Here is a 23,525-nt window from a genome sequence, read left to right as displayed (position 1 = left end):
GAAAGAGGAAATTAGTTTCATTACTTTGTTATTTACGCATGCATACATAATATTTGAATATAGTACCAAACATAACAGGGATTTTATTATTACATAAATACGTTACGCGTTTCAATTTTGATGTTAAAAACTACATTAAATTGGTAAGATGTTATGTTAAAGTAGGACGGTATATTTAATTTATTTGTTGAGGAAAGGGGACAGCAATAATCATATTATTTTTAATATAGGTAGTCAAAGAGTTTAATAGAGAGCCCCTTATGCGAGTGCACGAGTGATGGGGGTGTAGAAAGTAAAGAATTATAAACGTCACGCGCTAACTTATACACAGCAGTATCTACTTTATTCTGACATACATGGAAATAGTCATAATATTTAGGCCGGTTTTAGAACTTCTGGATAGCTATCAGACAATTTTTTTTATTGTCAAGCTACTTATTCTAGTAGATATATCTTAATAATAAGATGGTGGACTATAGTACTCTTTAAACCTATAGAAAAACCAGACTATTAATATGTTTCCAAAATTCATAATCAAATTCTCGATTAATCGTTATATCGAATTAACAATCGAGAAATTATTTTACGACGTACAATTTTCGAGATTATATTTTAATCGATGGAGTTTACGAGCGTACATTAATTATTGAATGAGTTTTATGATCTAACTAGTTGAACTCCACGGCTTCCTTTCTTAGAAACGTCAATAGGTGCTTTAATAATTCTGAGGCTTTTATTACATGTTTTTTTTCATAACACTACAAATCTTCTTATCGTATGGTTAGTGGTCAACCTAGTGTCAAAGTTGTTCAAGCCGCCCGAAGGCCTTTGACGTGGCTTAACGACTGTTATGTTAATTGACAATAGCCGGGACCGACTTTTTACGTGCCCTCCAAAGCACGGAGACGCCCAGCTCAAATACCACTATGCGGTTACCCATCTATGGATTGACCGCGCCAAGGTTTGCTTAACCCACAGATCGTTTACCGACCGGTGAGCGCAACTGGCTATACTCGTATTTCTTAGTCCCATGAAAAATAAATCTTTAGGAGATATACATAAAATCACGCCTTTTTGCCAGAGGTAGGCAGAGACCAGAGAACGCCACTTGGTACAATCTTTACAATTCATTTTGATCTATGTAAATCTGTGTAGCAGTTCTTATGTTGCCAACAACTAAACAGACAAACAGATACTTGTATGTAATTATACATAATTACTAGTTCGTGTAGTTAAAATTTTATTTATTGATAGTTATAATTTGGTTTTTATGTTAACGTCCATTGCTGTTTAATTAATTGAAGTAGTTATTCTTAAGTATCTAAACATGATTTATAATGATTATTGTTAGTGTGGTAATTAAATTAAGTTTAGGGTTATATTTAAATGCTTACGTCATTATGGTAAAGGAGATTGAGGTATTCGCAAGGTGTAAGATTTCATTTCCGGTGAAGGCAATGTGCAATTTTTTTTCCAATTATTGTTGGAATATCCTATTAATCCTACTAATATTATAAATGAGAAAGTTTGTGAGTAGGTATGTATGGATGTTTGTTACTCTTTCACGCTAATACTACTGAAATTTGGTATATAAGTAGCTGAAGACCCAGAATAACACATAGGCTACTTTTTATCCCGAAGTTCCCGAGTGAGTTTTTACACAGGAAGGGTTTCCACGCAGCACGGTAGTAAGCAATAATGGCGAAGAGTTTTATTAAGTACCAAATATGTGGTACTTTCATGAGATAGGTACAATATTTTAAGCTTCTTCATCCTACCTCAAGGAACCGAGTCGGTTTTTTTAATGACAGCACCTCATAACCCGGGGTTTCACCCAGAAAAGTCGGGTATCCGAAAGGATTTTTCCCTTCGAGAAAAAAGGTAGGTATGTGAATTTTCAAAATGTTTAACTTAACCAGTTCAGCAGTTTACTCTTAAAAGCTACAGTCAGAGTTCTGTTTATGATTAGTAGTGACAGGAGTTTTATGCTTACTTTATGAAATAAAGGCACTAATTACTTTTATCAAAAACAAGACACAATTTTTTCTTCCTATCTAAGTAATTAATACTTCACACCCAAACTTATAATTTACGTCTACACACTCGTTATTGCCTTACGACACTTGTGAGACTTGAATTTAGCTCAATAAATAACTAACATTATTTATACGAATCGTGTAAAATCGTGTTCGCTCGCAGCTATTTGAGGACCGAAGTGTGGGGCTGTTCTTAAACTATACTTAGCATTGGTCAAGTTAAAAATATGGGTATAGTCTTATGTAGAGCAATTTACTTCACTCGAAAGTAGCATTTGATAATTAAAAGTGCTTGAAAAATAGTTTTTGCTGAGAGCACTAGGGGCGCTGACCGGGTTTTTTTACAACTGTTGTCGATAAACACTTAGCCACTGGCTTTATAGCCGTAGCACGATCAACCATTTCAAAAGCTATTATTTGTGGTTTTCGAGTATCGAGTTTCTTAGTTATCGATTTTTTTATGAACAAATTAATCAGCGCCTCTGGCGTATTCCGCAAGTACTTTTTTTTAAATTAATTTAAATATCAAACTCTTGCAACTCAATAGTAGCTAGCAAGAAAAACTGTGCTGTAACTAAACTTCCCTAATTTCGAATGACTAAAAATCCAATTAAATCAACTAACATCTCACCGTTGAGTCTCAATCAAAATTCTCCGGCAGCCCTATAACGAGTTGATACGCTCAGTATATCGTTAGTAATTAGTTTATGACACAAAATTAAGGGCACACAGTTTATTACCGCGCCGGCTACTGTTTTACGTTCATTGCGTACGTAATGATGGCAAGTTTGCGTCGACTGCGATATCGAACGAGTTAATCAGATGAATTCATTGAGAAGGTTTGTTGGGAGGAATCTTGTAGTTTAAATGGCAAATTTTATTACTAGGAATATGTACTGGGTATTGATGGTTGGATAGTAAACCGAAATATCTAGTTTGCATGAAATGAAAAAAATTCGCTGCTAATTAGAAAAAGTAAAACAAAGTAACCTTGAATATCGTGTCTAAAAACGATGTAGGACCATAACTCTTTAATTCTAAGCAATATAATTACTTTAAAACTAGGCGCAAAATCCCGTTAATTTCCATGTATTTTAATAACACATTTTTCCATAAAATATCCTCTCACCACAGAATTAACTGCAACTTATAATCCAAACCTGTTGAAACAGTATCCACCCTTAATACTCCTTGCAAAATTACACATCACCGTACCCCATAATAGGACATCGTATAGAAAATGACTAGGTACATTTATATTAAAAATTCATCGCTGAATGAAGACATTATGTCTCATTACTGGCTTGCAATACGACCTGCCGATGAAATATTAAGCGACCTGTGTTTAAGTCAGGCTTTATAATGATACAGGTTATTCTGTATGCTGTTTATCGGTTATTATCGTGTCTTTGTTCTTGGTGAATGCAGTTAAATTGATCGTTTTTTGAAAATATTGTTTAGATTTGATATTGAGTTTCGATATCACTGGTACGAAAGTTTGAAGAGTCCGATTTTTAACTATTAACAATGATAGCCCTATGTCATATGGGGCGAGCCTTATGCTATCTGTACTTAGGCGTTACCTAACTCCAGGATACTAGAGAATATTGTAAAGTAAATTAGAAAAGAACAATAGAACTTTGCCTAACTTAGGAATCGAATCAGAAACCTCACGGTCAGCAGTCGATTACACTACTGACCGCGCCACAGAGGCAGTCGTCGTTGGATTATATAAAATACAAAACGCATTATTCCCGCGGTAAGACTGCAGTTAAAAAAAGCAGAATAGTGTAACTGTCGTATATAAACTGGTATATAGGGAACTATGTTAGATTAAAGATCAACATAATCGTATTTCCTTCTCACATTAATTTAATAAATGCTAATCTCAAAAAGGTTTGATGAAAAACCAGCCAACAAACACATTAAAGCATAAGAAGACACAAATAAACCTAGTCACATATAGCAAATTGGCCAAGTCTGTAAACTTTATAGGCAATTGACATTTTACAAGTCTATAAAGGTTCATTAAACAGATAGTTTATTCTGTACACAAACAAGTATGATAAGCTTTGCAATTTATTGGTAAAGTCGAGGGCAGACTTGAGTAACGATAGTTTTACGACAGACTGTTGTTTTAAAAATATGATGACAAATACGATGACTATAACAATACGTTTTATAGATAAAATTGTCCTAAAGAATCATTATTGCACGGATACAAATGTGACTTACGAGTCGGCTTTTCTTTTCAATTTTAAAGTACATTTTGATACTGAAAAACGATAGCACTCAGATGAAGACGATGAAGTTAATTTTGATATTGAAAACGATAACAAGTGCCGTGCTGATATCTTTTCTCTTTCGACACCCTGGTCCTCCTAAAATTTTCTGTCATGAAATTCTTAATAAATATAAATACGATTGGACAACTCACACACGGTCATTTGATTCCAATCTAAGCAGGTTCTATGAAAGAATGTACCTGTGTGTTGTTCACAGATTCGGACGATAGGTACAATTAATAATATACAGAGTTTTACACCGTTGGTTGGTTTCAGACGACCAGTATTCGCAGTAGCTGAATATCGGCTAGGTCGACATTATCATTGTGTGTTCAGCCTAAGTATTGTATTAGCATATCTGCGTTAGATGCTGATAATTTCGGAGCGTAACGGACATGGAAAATGTCACAACTATTAATAAAGCTGCTGCAAATTAATGTTTAGTATTTATAAAGTTATTGACAGAAAGAATTAAAAAATTGGAAGGCAGGTGGATAGACTGTTCTGCATAAAGTGCATATTTAAATATGAGACAGACTTAGGACAAAAAGCTATAAACTTCAAAATTTGTCTTCATCTTCGTTCGAAATTGTCTTTCCTATCGAAATTGATTGATTTCCTCTCGATTTTTTTTATCAAATCATGTTCTTACAATCCTTTTTTACCGATTCTGACAGCGCCTTTTAGAGGGTGGGTTTTCATACAAAAATTCTCGATAGCTTGCCGGTTACCGATAAACAACAATTGAGAATCGCGCTACTGGTCTTTTAATGATATACCACCAAATAAAACCACCCTTTTAATCCCAATCCCACTAGTCCCAAAAGTCACGTGTACATATAAGAGTGGAGTGTAAGCTAACTATTCAATAAATATACCACAATGTGGTGTAGTAACCACACGTGACGATGTCATCGTAATGACGCCGTGACTGTTAGATGTAGGGCTGTTGGTTAGTTTCTGCTGAGGATTCTACATTATAGTCGGTGCTATCGAGTATCGAGAGCTTGATATTTAAAATGTACTACAAAAATAGTTTCTACGACGCCCGCCAGAGGTGCTGATCAGATTTGCATACAAAATTTCTCGATGACAAGCAGGTTGTCGATAGTCGATAGTAGTATAGAATCGAGCTTTAAAGGGTTTCATACAAAAATATTTCTATAGTTGGCCGGTTGATAATAGACAACAATAGTCGAGAATAATTGCTCTACTGATGTTTTAATGATATACTTATACCACCAAATAAAACCACCCTTTTATTCCCAATCCCACTAGTCCCAAAAGTCACGTGTACATATAAGAGTGGAGTGTAAGCTAACTATTCAATAAATATACCACAATGTGGTGTAGTGACCACACGTGACGATGTCATCGTAATGATGCCGAGACAGTTAGATGTAGGGCTGTTGGATAGTCTTTATTGGGGATTATTTTATTAGAATTAGAGCTATGATTTATATGATATTATTGTGTATTTAAATATAACTTTTGGAAAATTTTATTTGATGACATGACAGATGACAAAAGTTAGTTTTAGATTTAATCGATAGTAAATTAAATATTGATAAATACACTGAATAAACTAGAATTTTTGTACCTCTAGTACAGTGCCGGATTGACTATGTAGCAGGAGGCAGCAAATGCTACGGGCCCCGCGCCTAGGGGCCACTCTAGTACCATAATGAAGATCTGATGTCTAAAATTCTGATAACTCTTTTTTATCATTTTTTGTTCCTGAAGGCAAATTACAGGGTTTAAGTAGACTCTTAGGTACCCTTTGCTTAATCAAACATTCAATTTTCATACAAGAACTTACTTACAACTAGGTAATTTAATTGTATATCAGGAACGCCGCTAGAGATCTTACAAAACATTTTTAATTACACTGACATGACTGTTCCTCTAAAATATAAATTAATTCAAACGTAATTTTCGGTAGCCCTAGTTTGGTATACAATGACACACTGACGTTACGCGGCAACAATGCGACAACTGTCGACATGTCACGGGCGAGTGTCGATATGACAAGTTATTTGTGTGATTGGTGTCTGACGTGTATGGGTCTGTTGATGTTAGCTCGTTATTTTGATGGCTTTGAATGAGTTTATTGTTTGGTGACGTTTAAATAATGAAAGAAAAATATTATCATTAGGTGTTTCACACATACAAATAATCCCAACGATAGTACGAATACATTTAATGACGTGAGTTTGGACTGCCTCCGTGGCGCAGTGGTTTAGGTCACCACGCCGATACCACTGCATCGGGACGTCGTGAAATTTTTGCTCTCAGTTTTAAAATTCGATTTTTATTTATTTATTACGTATTTGTCAATAATTGTGTCTAAAAGTTGTAAATAAGTGCAATTAGGTTGTCTTCTGCTAATATAATAGTCAATCAAGATGGAAAAGTGTGATTAAGACAACAATATAATTACGCCAACCAAGTGTCAAGGCGTCAACGTATTTCAAATTCAAACAAGGAATAAGTGTTTGTTAAATACAGGGAGTATTTCGTATCGCTTGTTATTATAGACTTCTTATATTTATCTAAAATCCGGTAGATAAAGTGTAGCATATTCAGGCTCACTACCGCCATACTCTTCAACATTGAATCAACGCAGCACTGATTCAGTGTTATATTCTTCCATTGTAGCTTATTGCCCTTGTACCATTCCGTTTAATTAGTATTGTAAGAGTCTAATTGTTAGGTTTCCTACTAACTGCAACGCTATAGTTTTTTTATTTTATTAATTTTTTTGGTCTAAACCTACCCACTTAAAAAACATTGTGTAATATAATTGTAATTATAGATTATTTAACTGCAAGGTCCAACTAACCCCTTATTATTTATCCCCTATATCTTTATCTGTGTTTTCCTCTTTCTTTTGTTAGTTACTTTGTGTATATTTCTTCTAGAACTATTAACAATACTAACATAGACCATCTCAATAAATACTAACTTTCCCCAACTAATTCTCTCTATATTCTGCTGTATATCTCAACTTCCTTTATAACATTTCAGATCCTTTGTTGTTAATATCAACCATGATGACCAGGAAGGCAACAGCAAAGGATACTGAGAACAAGCTTAAACTTGCTCTGCTCGAGCTCAAGAAGTGCAAAGATGAGAACAGCCTGCTGTTGAGGGAGCGTGTTGACTGTGAAGAAGAGATCAGCGAGGTTAACCACAAGGTTGTATCACTGAAGGGGGAACTTGCTGAGCTCCATATTGAAAATATGGACTTACTGGATCAGCGGGACAGGCTACAACACGAAGTTAGCTCATTTGGCAGCTGTAATGAGACCTATGAGTGGTCTCTGAGCCGCATAAATGAGCTAGAGACAAGCCTGCATGAAGCCCACACTAAGATCATCTCATTGGAACGGTCAATACAATCATTTGACAGTAGTGCAACTCATCATTTGTATTCTGAGCTTATAGGCTGTAAATCTTTGTTAACTAGAGTTAGAAGCAATAAAAAGTTTAGGAAATTCACCAGAATTAGTAAGATAATTAAAAAATTAGAATTAAAACTCAAGAAATTTAACAAACTTAGATTATTGGTTAAATCAAATAAAGATTTGATTGAGGAACGTAGGGAACTAGTTTTAGAAGTCAATAGTTGTAGTGAAGAACTCATCTCCAGTAGGCTAATGTATGACAGACACACTCTTGACCTTAAGTCACAAATCTCATACCTAGAATCTAAATTAACAAAAATTACCTTAGATTATGAACGTGAAACTCATGATTACATACTAAAATACGATGAGATTGCTAAAGTTGGCAGGGAAAATTTAGAGCGTGTTAGGGCCTTAGCTGATAGCACTCCATGCACTAGGTGTTCTCAGTCTCAGGGACCCCCTTGTGACTTAGAACAGTTAGAACCTTCTCAAATTAGTTTAGGTACTGAGACTTCACTGACCGACTCATCTGACTGTATTCCCTCTTCCTTTATAGATCTTAACACAAAGAACAGAGTAGCTATGTTCTCAGATAAGTTAGGCATTAACTTAGGACCTATAATAAACAACAACTTACATTGTAGTTTTAAAAATAACTGTTACCATAACCTCAAATTAAATCAAATAGTAGATAGAATTAGGAACACTCGCTTAGATATAAATACAACAGTAGTTTTACTGATAGGTGATAGTTTAGGTTTAGATAAAACTGATATTATTGATAGTATTAGCAGTTTATTGCAATTAGATTTAGGTAAATTAATTATCTGCGCATTCCCGTACTCACAATCTCTTACAGAAAGGGAAAATAGGCGTATACATAGGTTGAATAATCAATTACATTTAATGACATCTTATCATAGTGATAAGTTATTGTTTTTTGACACTAATAAGTTTATTAGTAGTTTTATTTATACTCAAGAAACTATGTTTCTTAATAGTTCGGACAAACGACAAATTGCTACATTGTTAGCTTATAATATTAACACAGTTATAGGTGCTATAACGCAGTTTAGGTTAAGGGACGACCCAGTATTGTGTAGTTATTCTAACAATACTGTGATTAAATGTATAGATAGTGTAGTTAGCGACAAGGTTACGAATAATGTATCCGATTCTTTAAACTGACAGGTAGGACAATGGATAAACAGCTAGGCTCATTAAATTTAGTACATCAAAACATACAAGGTTTATCCAGCAAGGAATTAGAAGTAGAATTGTTTTTACAAAAACATAATGTAGGTATTTTCTGTGTGACTGAGCATTGGCTACACACGGAACAAATAGCAATAAACAATGAGTTTTATACAATTATTAGTGCGTATATTAGGAACAAAGCTAGACATGGTGGTTCACTGATTATGGTAGCTAACAGTATTAAATGTAAAGAACGTAGGGACATAGTTAATTTGTCAATAGAACGCACGGCTGAGGTTTCCTGTGTCGAGTTAGAGCGACACATAGTAGTTTGTATATATAGACCACCAAATAGTGAGTTTACTTTATTTGAGTCGATAATGGAGGACATATTAAAGCGTTTAAGTATAAGCAACAAGTATGTAGTAGTGTGTGGTGATTTTAATGTAAATTTACTTGAGCAATCTTCGACTAGTACGAGACTTAAGTCATTATTTAAATCATTTAATTTAGTTTTTTTATTTAATGAGCCCACTAGAATCACTGCACATTCTGCTACATGCTTGGACAATATATTCTGCAACTGCGAATGCTTAGGTAGGGAAATCTTAAGTGAATTAACATCGGACCATTGTGGACAGAAGGCTATATTTCCTGTTAGGGTAGATAATAGGTTAAAGAAAATTACTTGTAGGCCTATTACTAGGGATCGTTTAGTATTATTTAATAGTGAGATAGCTAGTGCTATGACGAAGTTAGACGACACCGAAGAACACCCGGATAACCTTTACACATCGTTATTCAACATTATTGAATCCAAGTTCAAAACTATCTTCAAAGAGAAAACCATACTAGATGATAACAATAGGAAACTCAAATTTTGCGATTGGGCGACAGCAGGTATTTATAAAAGTAGAGCTAGGTTGTATGAGCTTTATTCCATGAAACAGTTCAATTTTAATCCAAAATTTCTTGAATACGTTAGGAACTATTCAAAAATTTTTAAGAGAACTTGTGTTGCTGCTAAATCCTTACACTTAAGCAACAAAATTAAAAGCTCAGACAATACGATCAAAACCACATGGAATATCATTAACAACGAAACAGGTCGTGCTATCCAGCGCGAAAATAATTTTGAACTGAAAGTAAATGACACGATTATCACCAACAACTTAGAGGTTGCTCAGACGTTCAATACTTTCTTCGCTGATATTCCCACAGCTACAACTAGCTCCTTGAATTCCTGTCCTGCCAAGGCAGAATGTTTACTTCGAAATAGTGTAGAAGAGTGTGGTAGTGTTTTTTTCTTCAAACATATCAACTCTAATGATGTAGTTAAGGCTTTTAGGTCGCTCAACTCCAAAAAAACACCTGACCTCTGGGGCATCTCTGTTAAATTAGTAGAAAGTATCATCCTGGAAATAGCCTCCCATTTGGCTTTAATATTTAATAGGTGCGTAGATGCTGGTGTGTTTCCGGACTTAATGAAACACAGTAAAGTAGTACCACTCTTTAAGAAGGGATCTAAGAGTGAGCCCAGTAATTTCAGGCCCATTTCCATCTTGCCTGCGGTTAGCAAAATCTTCGAAAAGGTCATATTAGAGCAGCTCGAAAGTCACTTTAACTCGAATCAGCTATTTCATGGTAAACAGTATGGTTTCACAAAGGGTAGGTCAACGATCGATGCAGGTATTTCGCTCGTCAAGCATATCTATGATGCTTGGGAGACATCCCAGGACGCCATTGGGGTGTTCTGCGATCTCTCCAAAGCATTTGACTGTGTCCAACATAATACGCTCCTTAGGAAGCTCCACCACTATGGAATTAGGGATACAGCGCTCAATTTACTTGCGTCATATTTGAGTAATAGGATTCAACGAGTAGATATCAATGGTGTTAGGTCTTCAGGTTCAGCTGTTTCTCTCGGCGTGCCTCAGGGTTCGATACTCGGTCCGTTTCTTTTTCTCGTATATATAAACGATCTCCCCTTTCAGGTGCAGGATTTATGTGATATTATATTATTCGCAGATGACACTTCTCTCATTTTTAAAGTAGATCGTTCGAAGTCCTGTTTTGTCGATATCAATAGTATTCTAGAACAGGTCCACAACTGGTTCACTTGTAATAATCTGTTATTGAATTCTAACAAAACTAAGTGCATTAGGTTCACTATGCCCAACGCGAGGAATTTAGGTACTAACATAGTCGTAAATAGGCAAACTATCGATTTGGTAGATTCGGCAACTTTTTTAGGTATCAGTCTGGATAGCAAGCTCCAATGGGGCACTCAGATAGCGCATCTCTCGGGGAGACTCAGCTCCGCCGCGTACGCAATCAGAAAAGTAAGACAGTTTGCTGGTGTGGATGCGGCAAGACTGGTTTACTTTAGTTATTTTCACAGCGTCATGTCTTACGGTATATTACTGTGGGGTAAGGCTGCTGATATAGATGTTATTTTTGTCCTTCAAAAAAGAGCTATCCGTGCAATTTATAGTTTAGGAGCGCGAGACTCCTTGAGAGAGCTTTTTGGGCAGATAGGGATACTGACGGTGTCATCACAGTATGTGCTTGCAAACTTGTTGTATATAAAACAAAATTTAGGGACTTTCGCAACAAATAGCGATAGACACAATTACAACACTAGAAACAGACACAAATTAGTAGGTCCCCATCATCGTTTACACAAGGTGCACAATTCGTTTGTAGGTCTCGGCATTCGTTTCTTCAACAAGCTTCCAAAGCACATCATGGATTTACCCCTGCCAAAATTCAAAGTTGCTGTTAAGGAACATCTCGTTAGGAAAGCTTATTACAGAATTGATGAGTATCTAAACGACAATAGCTCTTGGGATTAGTCGCTCGCTTGATTAGGATTCTTTGAAATTAGGGAACTTTGCTATAAATTGTATAAACTCAGTAGCAGTAGGTCTAAATATTGTAAAATATGGGCAATTAATGATGCAAATAGGTGATGTTACGTACAATTTGATGTTATTCATAAAACTGTCACTTTTTCTTTTATAATGTTCACAACCAGTGTGCTCACTTGCTGCCCATATTCTTATTATCACATGCTAGTAGGTGCTCCCAACATACGGTATGATCAGAGACTAATAAATAACCTAGCTATGTTCATTTAACTTAATTGACGTTTAGTCTATATCGCTGATTGTTGGCAGCTCCTCGCATGATCAATTATTGTATCAACCACATTGTAAAACTTTTTGGCGATTGAAAAGAGTGGCCGTGAGTTTCTCGCTAGCTCTTCTCATAAGGCTCTACCCCCTTTCCGAGCTAGTGGTAGATTCAGTAATTGTAACGACTATCATAAGTGTCAATATTTGACCTAAATGAATAAATGATTTGATTTTGATTTTGATTTTGATTTCGTGGGTTCGATTCCCACACGGAGCAATTATTTGTGCGATTCACAAATAATTGTTTCGGGTCTGATTGTGCTTTGTGTCCGTTGTTTGTATGTTTGTAAAAGTCCCCGCGACACAAGAGCAATTCTTAGTGCGGGAGTTGTCTTTTTTTAAACAAATAAGAAAATAAGAAAAAATAAAAAAAATTGTATCGTCTCGTATTGTTGCACCAATCAATGTTTTATTTACAATCGGTCGACAGAGCCAAAAATAAAATTAAAGTTAGTGGTTCCAATTATGATCTTTTTAGACACATTATACATATTCAATATATATTTTTCAATAAATTCCAATAAATTAAAACTTTACATAGATCTTCTGAAATCCCTTCATTATACAAAACTTAAAGTATATTAAACAAAAACTCAATAATTACATGTTTAAACAACACCCACTCAATCACGATAACCATCGAACAAAAAACGTTCAAAATAAGTATGAGAATAAATAACTAACTATGAATAACTGCTATTGCCTACTATAGTGCGACAACTTAGTACAGAGCCGCGGCATGTACTATGTATCTTTATAGCAGCGCTCATACCTAGTGGCGCTCACCAGTCTATAAACGATTCGTGGGTTAACTAACCCTTTGCGCGGATATTCTATAGTGTAGTGGTATTTGAACTGGGCGTCTCCGTTCTTCGAAAGGCATGTAAACAGTCGGTACCAGTTGTTTTTCACTAAGATAGCGGTATGCCATGATAAAAGCCTTTCCGGCGGGATGAACAACTTTGACACTAGGTTGACCATTAACCATACGATAAAATAAATAAAAATCAACAATATTTCTAAAATAAAACACTTTTATCGAACAGTCTGCGGGTCACTGAATAATCTATATTCAGAATTTTGTAGACTTTGCGTACAAGGCTCTCTACTAAGTCGTCAGACTATAGTAATAACTAACGACGATAATAAACTAAAATTATTACCGTTATTATGTATAATAAAACAAGATATTGAATTATTCAAGTCGTGAATATAAAGCTTTTATCTAGTTGCGATAGATTGTTATGCGTTTGTACACGAAGTAATCTATACTAATATTATAAAGCTGAAGAGTTTGTTTGTTTGTTTGAACGCGCCAATCTCAGGAACTACTGATTCGATTTGAAAAAAATCTTTCAGTGTTGGATAGCCCAGTTATCGAGGAAGGTTATAGGCTATATAACATCACGCTACAGTCATTAGGAGCGGAGTAGCAACGAAAAATGTAACAAAAACGGGGAAAATTTTGACTCATTCTCTTGAGAGACGCAAGCGAAGTTGCGCGGGTCAGCTAGTCTTAGAATAAATTGATTAACACATTATGTTAGTTGCTTGTTGAAACGTGTACTAAGTATGTTTTATTGTAATTATGAAGGTTTTATTGATAAATGAAGCAGGGGAATATATTATTGAGGTTAATATTTTACTTTGAAAACTCGTTTTTTTTATATATTTTAAGACTTGTAACTACGACGGTGGTGATTATTATACTGTTTGCGAGTACTTATCTTATTTTTAGGGTATTATTAATAAGACACTAAAAATTGTCGAGTTTAATAATTTTTGTTGGAATATTCTCAGCAAATTCTACTTTCCATTGCAATTTGAATTTGCGGGACCAACAATTATATTAGGTTAATTGACAAAACGTGAGTGTATTAATTATTCCTCTACCTATATATTTGATAACAACAGTTAGAAAACAAATTTATTAATAATAGATTAAATTCTAACCTAAAGAATTAAACTTTTCGGTTTCTCACTATTAACAATTACTAAACAGTATGCGTATCACGTAGGGTTGCCATTTCTAAAATTTGGAAAACCGGACAAGTCGCGTTAAAACCACGGATTTTAGAGTCCGAAAGCCGGACATATCAACAAGAAGAGCAACCGCGACGGGAGGAGTGGGGGAACGGTGAATATACTTGGTTCGTCGGTTGATCGTGGTGTGCGAGCATAGTACGTGTCTCGTAGGCGGCCCAATATTTTTTTTTTTAAACCCGGTCTACAAATGAAACCTTGCCCGGACGCTCCCCGGATGCCCTCTAAACTACGACAAATCCAGGGAAACCCGGACGGATGGCAACCCAAGTATCACGTATCTCAGTTTACAACTAGTGTACGTCAAATTGATGGTCACTATTCAGTAGAGAAAACAATGTACAGCATAGTGGCTTTCAAATAGTTGTCAACTGAGATACAAGAATCCCCCTAGATCTTAATAACACGTCTCACTCACAAAAATCAATAAACCGTTAAACCACCCAATTAACAACAAAAAATAACAATAAAAATTTCATCTGCTATTTATAAAAAGCGGAAATTAAGCTATTATAATACACAGTGTGGTAATTAAAACAGCTTATAATGTTTGTAACAATGCGAGCCCACATTTTGGTGTAAAGGTTTAAACACAATTATGAGGGGAAAGTTGAGACATACTTAGCTTATGTTGGTACATGTGACGTATGTCACGTGTTATTGTGTTGTATAGAAAGTGGGTTTGATTGTTTTATGAAATTCAGTATTGTACAGATTATGTAGGTACGGTACAGTGAATATAAACAAATATGTGTGCTCTTAAAATCAGTGACCTAGGTATATTGATAAAATAAAGTGTCTTAAATTGGCTTTGAATTAGTCTAAATTTGTATATATGTTACTGTAAAAGCCCGAACGGTGGTAACTCCTAAGATTTTCCGGTATAACCTAAGATTTACCAACTCGCAATGGTAAAAGTCCGAACAATACTTTTATTTCGAACTTTTACCTATATTCACTTGATGATATCGAGATGTCGCCGGAGCCCCGCTTCGCGGGGCTCCTCCTTCTGGGTGGTTAAAAAAAAATAACCACGAAGGCTAAGGTGGGAGCTTCGCTTCGCTCGCTCCCACCTTAGCCTTCTAACCTAACCTACCCATGTCGCTATGCCCAAAATTCCTTCTTTATAACTATGTCACAGTATATAATTATACCGTGAAATAGTTATAAACATAGTTATGAAGGAGGATTTTTTTATATATCGTAACATAGTTTTTAAACTCTGGCTTGTTCGGACTTTTACCATTGAGAGTTGGTAAATCTTAGGTTTTACCGGAAAATCTTAGGATTTACCACAGTTCGGGCTTTTACAAATGTGGAGCGAGCGAAGCGAAGCTCCCACCTTAGCCTTCGTGGTTATTTTTTTTTAACCACCCAGTAGGAGGAGCCCCGCGAAGCGGGGCTCCGGCGACATCTCGACATCATCAAGTGAATATAGGAAAAAGTTCGAAATAAAAGTTTTGTTCGGACTTTTACCATTGCGAGTTGGTAAATCTTAGGTTATACCGGAAAATCTTAGGATTTACCACCGTTCGGGCTTTTACAGTAACATATATAAGACTTATTTTTTTGTAATCGAAACTTGTGTGCGTACAAGATAATTTTGCCATGGCATGACGTAATCTAAGTATATTTTCACCAACTCTCTGTCTACAACGCTAATTATACTTGTATAATTATATTTCTACGTTCACAACGATATAGAAATCTAATGATACCACATTTTTATTAAGGAATTAACCGTCTAGAACGACAACATAATGTCATAAAAATTATTTAGTTTTATTAGGTGTGTGCTATTTTTTTCGTTTTACGGGTTAATTGGTAGTAAAAGAGTAACAAAAAGATATTATTTTCTTTATTTTACGCCGACTAATTACGTAAATACGTCGCAAGTTTACGGTATAATTAGTCTCGGTGACTAATTTTAGCACTGTCGTTAAAATATTTTGAAAATTCTAAAAAATATTATGATCAATGTGTGTGTATATTTGAAATTTTACCGAGCAATATTTTTTCAAAATTGGTCTGTGTTTGACAAGAAAATGTATATCCACATTTATTATATTTGCATCCCCTATGCAAGCTTGCCTTGCTCGTACTGAACCCGACACGGATAATCGTCAATGTATTTATAAGCCTCTGGTTTTAACTGACAGGAACCATATACCTATGGCAATATACAGAATTGATTCCAGTAACTATAATGATGTATATTATTAAACTAAAATTCTATAGCTTTCATTTTTCACCAAGATGACAGCCACCTGACACAATTACTAGACAAAAAAATACCAAAATAATCGGCTCTTAACAACGCTTGCCCATAATTCAACATGTCAATTAATGTCATCGATAAAATTCTTTGAAATACACATAAATAATTCTATATTTAAGTAGGCCGCTACCGTTTGACTGCTGTCTCGTAATAAATTAAAAGTAATTATTTCTCACCCTCGATGCATGAGGGTCTATTAAATGTTTATCAGATAATGGGTGGTAATTATAAAACCAAGGATCATTTTGAATGGGTCGTTTATACGGAGAGTTTTTTGGCTGTGGTTCCAGAGGCAAACGTGAAAATTTTAATGACTAATATTACCCATTAGATTTTTATCAAGACAGTTTTTGTGCCACCCTAGATGGAAAGCAGTAGTATCTCTTTATGCATTGGACAAGCAATTTTTTTACATACATCTAATACAAAATTATTGAATGTGTTAAAAATTGTTTCTTCTAACGAATCTTTGGAAATCTTTGGAATCACGGATAAAATTTTTGATATTATAAAGTTCAGTCTGTGTTGCTTTGAAGTCTCAATAAATTTTTACAAGATCTGTCATGAAATGTGAAGAAAATCTTTAAATTTTATTCCTCAACAATAAATCTGATTAGAACGTTATTGAATTACGATGTTGTGTCAACAATGTGTTCTCAACCCTACACCCATTATACGACATTTACGTGACTCCGCATACATTTGACGAGTTTAAGAAACAATGCAAAAATAATAAAATTTTCTGGTGAGAATTACTCGGGCGTTGCAAGTTCCGTACAGACTTGATAACACTGTTACTGCTAAAATAGAGACATGACCATGAAAATGGATAGATCAATCACTTGTTATAAGCTTTCCACATAACTGTTTCTTATTGCCCTGGGTTCAATGGGAATCTGTCCTATATGTGGTCCATTTTAGCCCTGCCTATTTATTAGCAAAATGTTCCTCTTATACATTTTAAAATGAATCTACCACAAAACAATCTGAGTTTTAATTGAGAAAATTCAATATACACCACAGTTTTTGAAACTGCTTCGAATCGTGCAACCGAAGGTGTCGTGTAACCTTTTCAATTACAGAACTCTAAAAAAACAAAATGGCGTTGCTGCGTTTGTTTTACTGCAAATGGGTTCGCGCTTCGTTGTATGCACATATTAATTTTATTGCCGTACAGAATACTGATTGTGGAGTGCCAAGTTTTTTGATGTCCTTGTCTTTTTTATAAGGCATTATTTCTGTCGAATCAAGATTTATATCGTTTGGATGAGTTTGTGCTTTGTTTGCTGATGTAACGAAAGTGTTTTGGTTGAAGGTTATTTTGAACCGTGGATTGGTTCTTAATTGTCTTGGCATTTTGTGTTGCTATGATGTTATTGTATTCACTTATGTATATTAGTCAATGCATCTAAGACACTTTTGTAAATAATTCTCGTTCACAAATTTAATGCATAAGAGTGAATCGGGGTGTTAATGACAATCACTTAAAATATATTCAGTTTATAAACGTACTTTTATCTACAAAGATTTTTATTTCATGGCCCTAATGAGAACAAAAGAAAATCCTTGACCTCTATCAATTAATTCTAGGGCGTTATTACACTACTAGCATTTACTTGTAAACTATTAGTTCAATTTCAATGAACAGAATTGATAAAAGCGCCATCTAACGAGAGCGGTGAGCGTCACACACATCATGTGCACGCGCCATCAATTACGTTTACAAAACGAACAGCGTCCGGCCGACGGCAAGTGATTTACTGCAACCCACACTGCACCACACTGTTGACTACAATAAGGCATATACACTGGACTTCAAATATTTCATCAATTTATTTGATACCTAACTTTTACCTAAAAGTTTGCTCAACTAGAAATATTGCCCATAAACTGTCGAATTTTTTTTGGTAAATTATGACAAAACAATAGTTTTTTAAGTTTCAGTAGGTCTAAGAATTTTACGAATTGGATTTTTAGTTACCGAGAAAACACTTGAAACACTGAACTTAATTAACGATGAATTAATTTTCATTTAAAGATTGAAAGGGTTGGTAAATAGCAAAATGAGGACAAAATATATTCTGAAAATGTACAAAGATGTATTCGCCGTTGAAATGTTCAGGTGCACCCATCTAGTTAATTAGAGGAGATAGCGAAACGTGAAGGGACTACGTTTCTATACTAATTGTCTTGGCAGTTGGAGTCAGTATCACATATCTCTTAGTGCAACGTAGGGGCAGGGATAAATCAAATCAATTAGAAACATGACATGCATGTTTACAACTGTATGGACATTTACATTATAATATTACAGTAACTTACTTAAATCATATGGAAGGTTATATTATCAGTTCTTATTGAAAATCATGTTACCTTTTTTAAATTTATAATAGAACATACAAAGTATATTAAACTACAAACACACGTAGTTAAAAATTACTCAATAAGTTCTTTGTATTACCTAAAAAGACATTACCATAAAACATTAAAACTGAACACAGTCAGCCATCCCCTTAACCCGAAGACATTAAAGTTAATAATCACACCACATCAATCGTCGGTTCAAAGAAAACCGTTGCAATTGGCCTTTGAGTTTTCGCTCATTAGCGCCGCGCTTGACACATCAAAGAGCTCAGACGTCGCTTGTCACATACGTCAGTTGTCGCGCGCTGTCACCATACGTCACCTGTCAAAAGTGACAGCCCCTGTATGATTAATAGACGTACTGATTATTCGGCCGTTTCTTTTTTTGTTTTCACTTTTTTGTCAACACAAAAGCTGTCAAACGCTTATGTGACGTGAATGTCGATAGTTATTGAGACGTATTGAAATGTTGGCTTTTTGTTTTCGGCTGTGGGAACTTTTCCTAATAGATTTTTTTTGTTAATATTTTGGTCTAATGTTTTAAAAGATAAATAGTGTTAATATTCCTCTGCTGTTTCAAATTTGTAGCATCGCATGTGCTATAACACTTTATTACAATTGCAGCCTTCATTTTTATTCCACACTACATCCATATTTTATTTTCACTTTACATAAAAACTGAATTTTAATAAAAACATCGACATGTAACCTCGGCACCGTGCATCACTAACAGCGTTCAGACATAAATTACTTCAAAAGTGATTTACTCGCGCCATACAAATCGCCGTCGACTAGTCGTTGCGGCCCGTCTCCGCCTGTCTGTGCCGCTCAAAGGCCCTGACTGACAGGTGTGAATGATGGCCGACTAGACGCACGCAGACTGACAAACGCAATCACCAAACAGCTCCACCGTTTTCTTTGAAGATAATAGTTTTGTTTTTGGTACATTGAAAACGTTTATTTTACTAACACCGCTAAGAAAACATTAGTAAGTAGTTTCGAGAAATATTACTATACTTTTTCGATTCAATGCAAATGGGTTTTTTGTGAAGAAATTATACTACGTCTGCTGCTTTGTAATTTTTAAAATGTTTTTAAAACATTTCAACGGCGAAATCATTTCAAGCGTTTTAAAGCTCTAACGTTCGGCGTCTTTTTTATCGCGGCCTCTTGACGAGCCTCTCACGAACATAACTCGCAAAATAAAACACGTGCGGAGTGGCAGCCACAAATCACATTTTTTAATCGAACTCACGTCTCTGTGCAGTGCCACATATACGGTTCTCTTACATGCAACCTTGCTGCCTTAGACGTAGAGTTAAAAATCCTTTGTGTTAAAGGTAAAATAGATTTTGCAGCATTTCAGTGTGCAGTCACGTCGCACCGCGCGGAATGCTATCGACATCCGCTAAACTATCGACGTTGGCACAGCACTAATTGCTCTTTTTGTGTGCCCCGTTTCTCACAATGATTTACGTAATGTTCCTACAAAGAGCGTAATCGTATCATTAATGCTTTAAAATGACTTTAACGGCCCATTCTAATGATTTAGATTGATTACAATGAGTGGAGAATAAAGCTCAGTGGCGTGACGTCATAAGTCTGTTTATGTATGTAACGTGACAAGTATGTACTGTTATTTATAGTCAGTAGCTATGTTTCTAAGGTTAAATTAATTTCATAAATGAGTAGCAGTATGGAAATAAATACGGTGCTAGGATACTAACGATCTCAGTCTCAATTAGAAGGCGAGAAATAACGGCACCTATTTATACGAAATGAGTAATAAACGTTAAGCACTGCCTGTATCCAATAATCTTGACTGCTGTTTCTTATTTATTCATACTAATTAAGTATCTATGAGACTATCATCAACAAAACTCAGTACTGAAATTATTATTCTGTCTAACATCATTCTGTATACATAGCACCAGACCTTTCCCTTCATGGGAAGCAGAGACCAAAGTACTAAATAAACTTACTTGCTTAATATAAAATAAAAAGAACCGTGTCTTTGACCTTCAAACAGCTACTGTTCGAGCTACCGTCGCTTTGCGTTCGCAATAAAAATACCAGACAAACTGTTACCTACTTAACAATATAAATATGTATGCTAAACATTAAAATTGCACGACCATAACAACGCGAAATGTCACACAGTTCGTGCCGAAAACGAGTGTAGCGTGCTAATAGGAACGGACCTTAACCTATAGTGATGTGACACAGAAAAAACTATCGATAAAATATCTAAATTAAAATAGTGGTGGACACGTTGCATTTGTCATGTAATCGGTGAGATAAGGTAGCTCAATTAAAAATTTATTCGTCGGCGGCTTGGTGTAATTAAGATACCAGGTGAACATAGATTATGCGAGTTACGACGTGCCGTTATCTGTGACAGGGGAATGGCGGGAAGCGATTTTCATTTGTAATTAGCGGCAACGTTGAGATAACTCCGACTAGTGTTTTGAGTACGTCAATATCTTTATGGTCTGGGGTGAAGTAAACTTCTGCTTCGATAAAGACGCCGTTTCTTTTTTTACGACCTTTTATTTGAATACTGGTTTTTAGTTGCGCAATGGTTAACACTTACGGTTTATTTTCTGTAATTTTATGAAGGTAATGTGGTAGCTTCGTATCTTTTAGTGCACCTGTTAGTCGGGTGATGTTAGTTTAAGAGGTTAGCTGATATCAATAGTAATTGAGAGTTTAGCATCAACCTCAAAATGCTGTGGTTGTTATTTGAACAAATAATTTGAATAACTGTTCAAATACTATCGTTTTTATAACATGACATATTATATGCTTTGATTCAGATGGTAAGTTTGATGTCTAACAAAACATTAAAAAACAACAAATCGGACTCTCGTAACTCTGCACACCTGGAAAGTTTCATGCCCCATTATGGCCACTTAGGGGTAACTGTTCAGTGAATAGCCTATATCTAATCTTTGAAGATTTGTCTTTAGCTAACCTGTTATTTTTTTTTAAATCAGTTCAACTATTGGACTGTGAAAGTATAACATACATACAAACAGATTATAATTATCGCATTCATAACAACAGTAACAAAAATATCGATGTTAGTTCCAAACTGTCAATGCATAAAGGTACAACACTAAACCCTACTTAAGGTAAATGGCCTAAATCTGCCATTAAACATGTGATCTCGATTCAGTTAAACGACAACAAGTTGTCGCAATATTGATGGTAAATATTGATAAACTAAATTGTATTGACACTGCACGGTGATTGATTAACTGATATTGAATAGTGGCTGTTATATTAAATTTATTTATGATACTACGACTAACTATTTAGTTTATTTTAAATGTTTTTGGTTTATATTTTTAACCGAGGAAAAAAAGGGGAGGAAGAATTAAATAATTTTTTATATTCTGGAGAGTTTTAATTACAAATTTATTTTCGTTAAGCTATGCTTGTTGATTTTTATTGCCCTTTAAGTTTTGAAGCAATTATATTATTAGTGACTAAAGGCCGCCCGCGACTTCGTCTACATGGGCAAGTCTGGGATAATAAGTATGTCTTATTGTGGGTCTTCAGCTACCTACGAAACAAATTTCATCGTAATCGATTCAGTAGTATTTGCGAGAAAGAGAAACAAACATCCATACATACATAATCACAAACTTTCGCATTTATGATAATAGTAGGATAAGTTCATTGCTATAGGCAGTTGTATCATCGTATCAACATTTCTAATTAAAAAAAAGGTCCACTATAATCTACCTTCTACTATTTTCTTTTCAGCCCGTATTTCGTGAGTTTACCACCAAATTACGCCAATTTGCTTTGCGGTTATCCAACCACGTATCTTCTACTTTACAGCCGTAACGAAGGATAAAGTCGCCTACTTTATACCCTCACCCGTTATCCGGATTAAGTTCTACGATAGACTTAGATTGGATCTGGGACAACTTGATTGTGCTACAGTCGGATTTTATACTGGAGTTAATGTAAACCTTTCTGTGTAAGGTGTGTCAATATTTTTATGTCAGGCTTCTTGGTTGATGATATAAAGATTATTTTGGTGTGTTTGTTGCAGGTAATTCTAGAAGCTGCTGAAGTTGACAGATTAAGAGAGAGACGGTAAGTTTTTGTTTCAAGTAGATTTTGGAGGAAAAATAATTATCACTCGATACCATACTCGATGACCTGATAGGCTGATGACGATGATTAAATAAATTTTTGTAAGGAGAGTTTCCGTATCAAAGAGTCCTTCACGCAGTATTTGACAAATGCTTGGTCCCCGGAAGGTATTAATACTATATTTTGGACATAAAACTTGACCGTTTCCAGCTCAATAACTACTTATAAACTCAATACACAACAATGCGTAAAATATAAACAGCTAAAATATGACAGGAAATCTTTAAACCATTTGTATGGTAGTTCGGCAAAACTTCTATCAACAAGTTAAGGACCGTTTCTAGTTTTTGCTCTTTCAAATCTCTTCTAATCTGTAGGCAACTCCATCAGCATAGATTATGTAACGCACCTGCCTTCTCCGTAGAGTTACAATGAATTTTCAAAACTATAATCTTTCTTATCTTATCGCAAAGTGTTCCTGCCACCGCCTTGGAAGGTGCCGACGATAGTTTTTGCTGCAGCTTTTGGCATTACATAGTACCAAGATCTTTAGACGTATTTCAGGTAGAATTTTTACGGTTTATTTTAACCCGCTACGGACCCAC

General features: G+C 35.2%; 1 protein-coding gene across 1 annotated transcript in view; it reads left to right on the top strand.

Annotated features, from left to right (window-relative positions):
• Positions 1–22,879: 22,879 nt before the first annotated feature.
• Positions 22,880–23,525, top strand: part of LOC142973920 (pickpocket protein 28-like) — a 129,995-nt gene continuing 129,349 nt past the window's right edge. Inside the window, exon 1 of the mRNA XM_076115960.1 lies at positions 22,880–22,920. The gene's annotated coding sequence lies outside the window, so the exon portion shown is untranslated. The remainder of the gene's footprint in view (positions 22,921–23,525) is intronic.

This window comes from Anticarsia gemmatalis, chromosome 6 (genome assembly GCF_050436995.1).
Source record: "Anticarsia gemmatalis isolate Benzon Research Colony breed Stoneville strain chromosome 6, ilAntGemm2 primary, whole genome shotgun sequence".
NCBI lineage: Eukaryota > Metazoa > Arthropoda > Insecta > Lepidoptera > Erebidae > Anticarsia > Anticarsia gemmatalis.
Note: the sequence above shows the minus strand (reverse complement) of the source record. Positions and strands in the feature narration are given on the sequence as shown.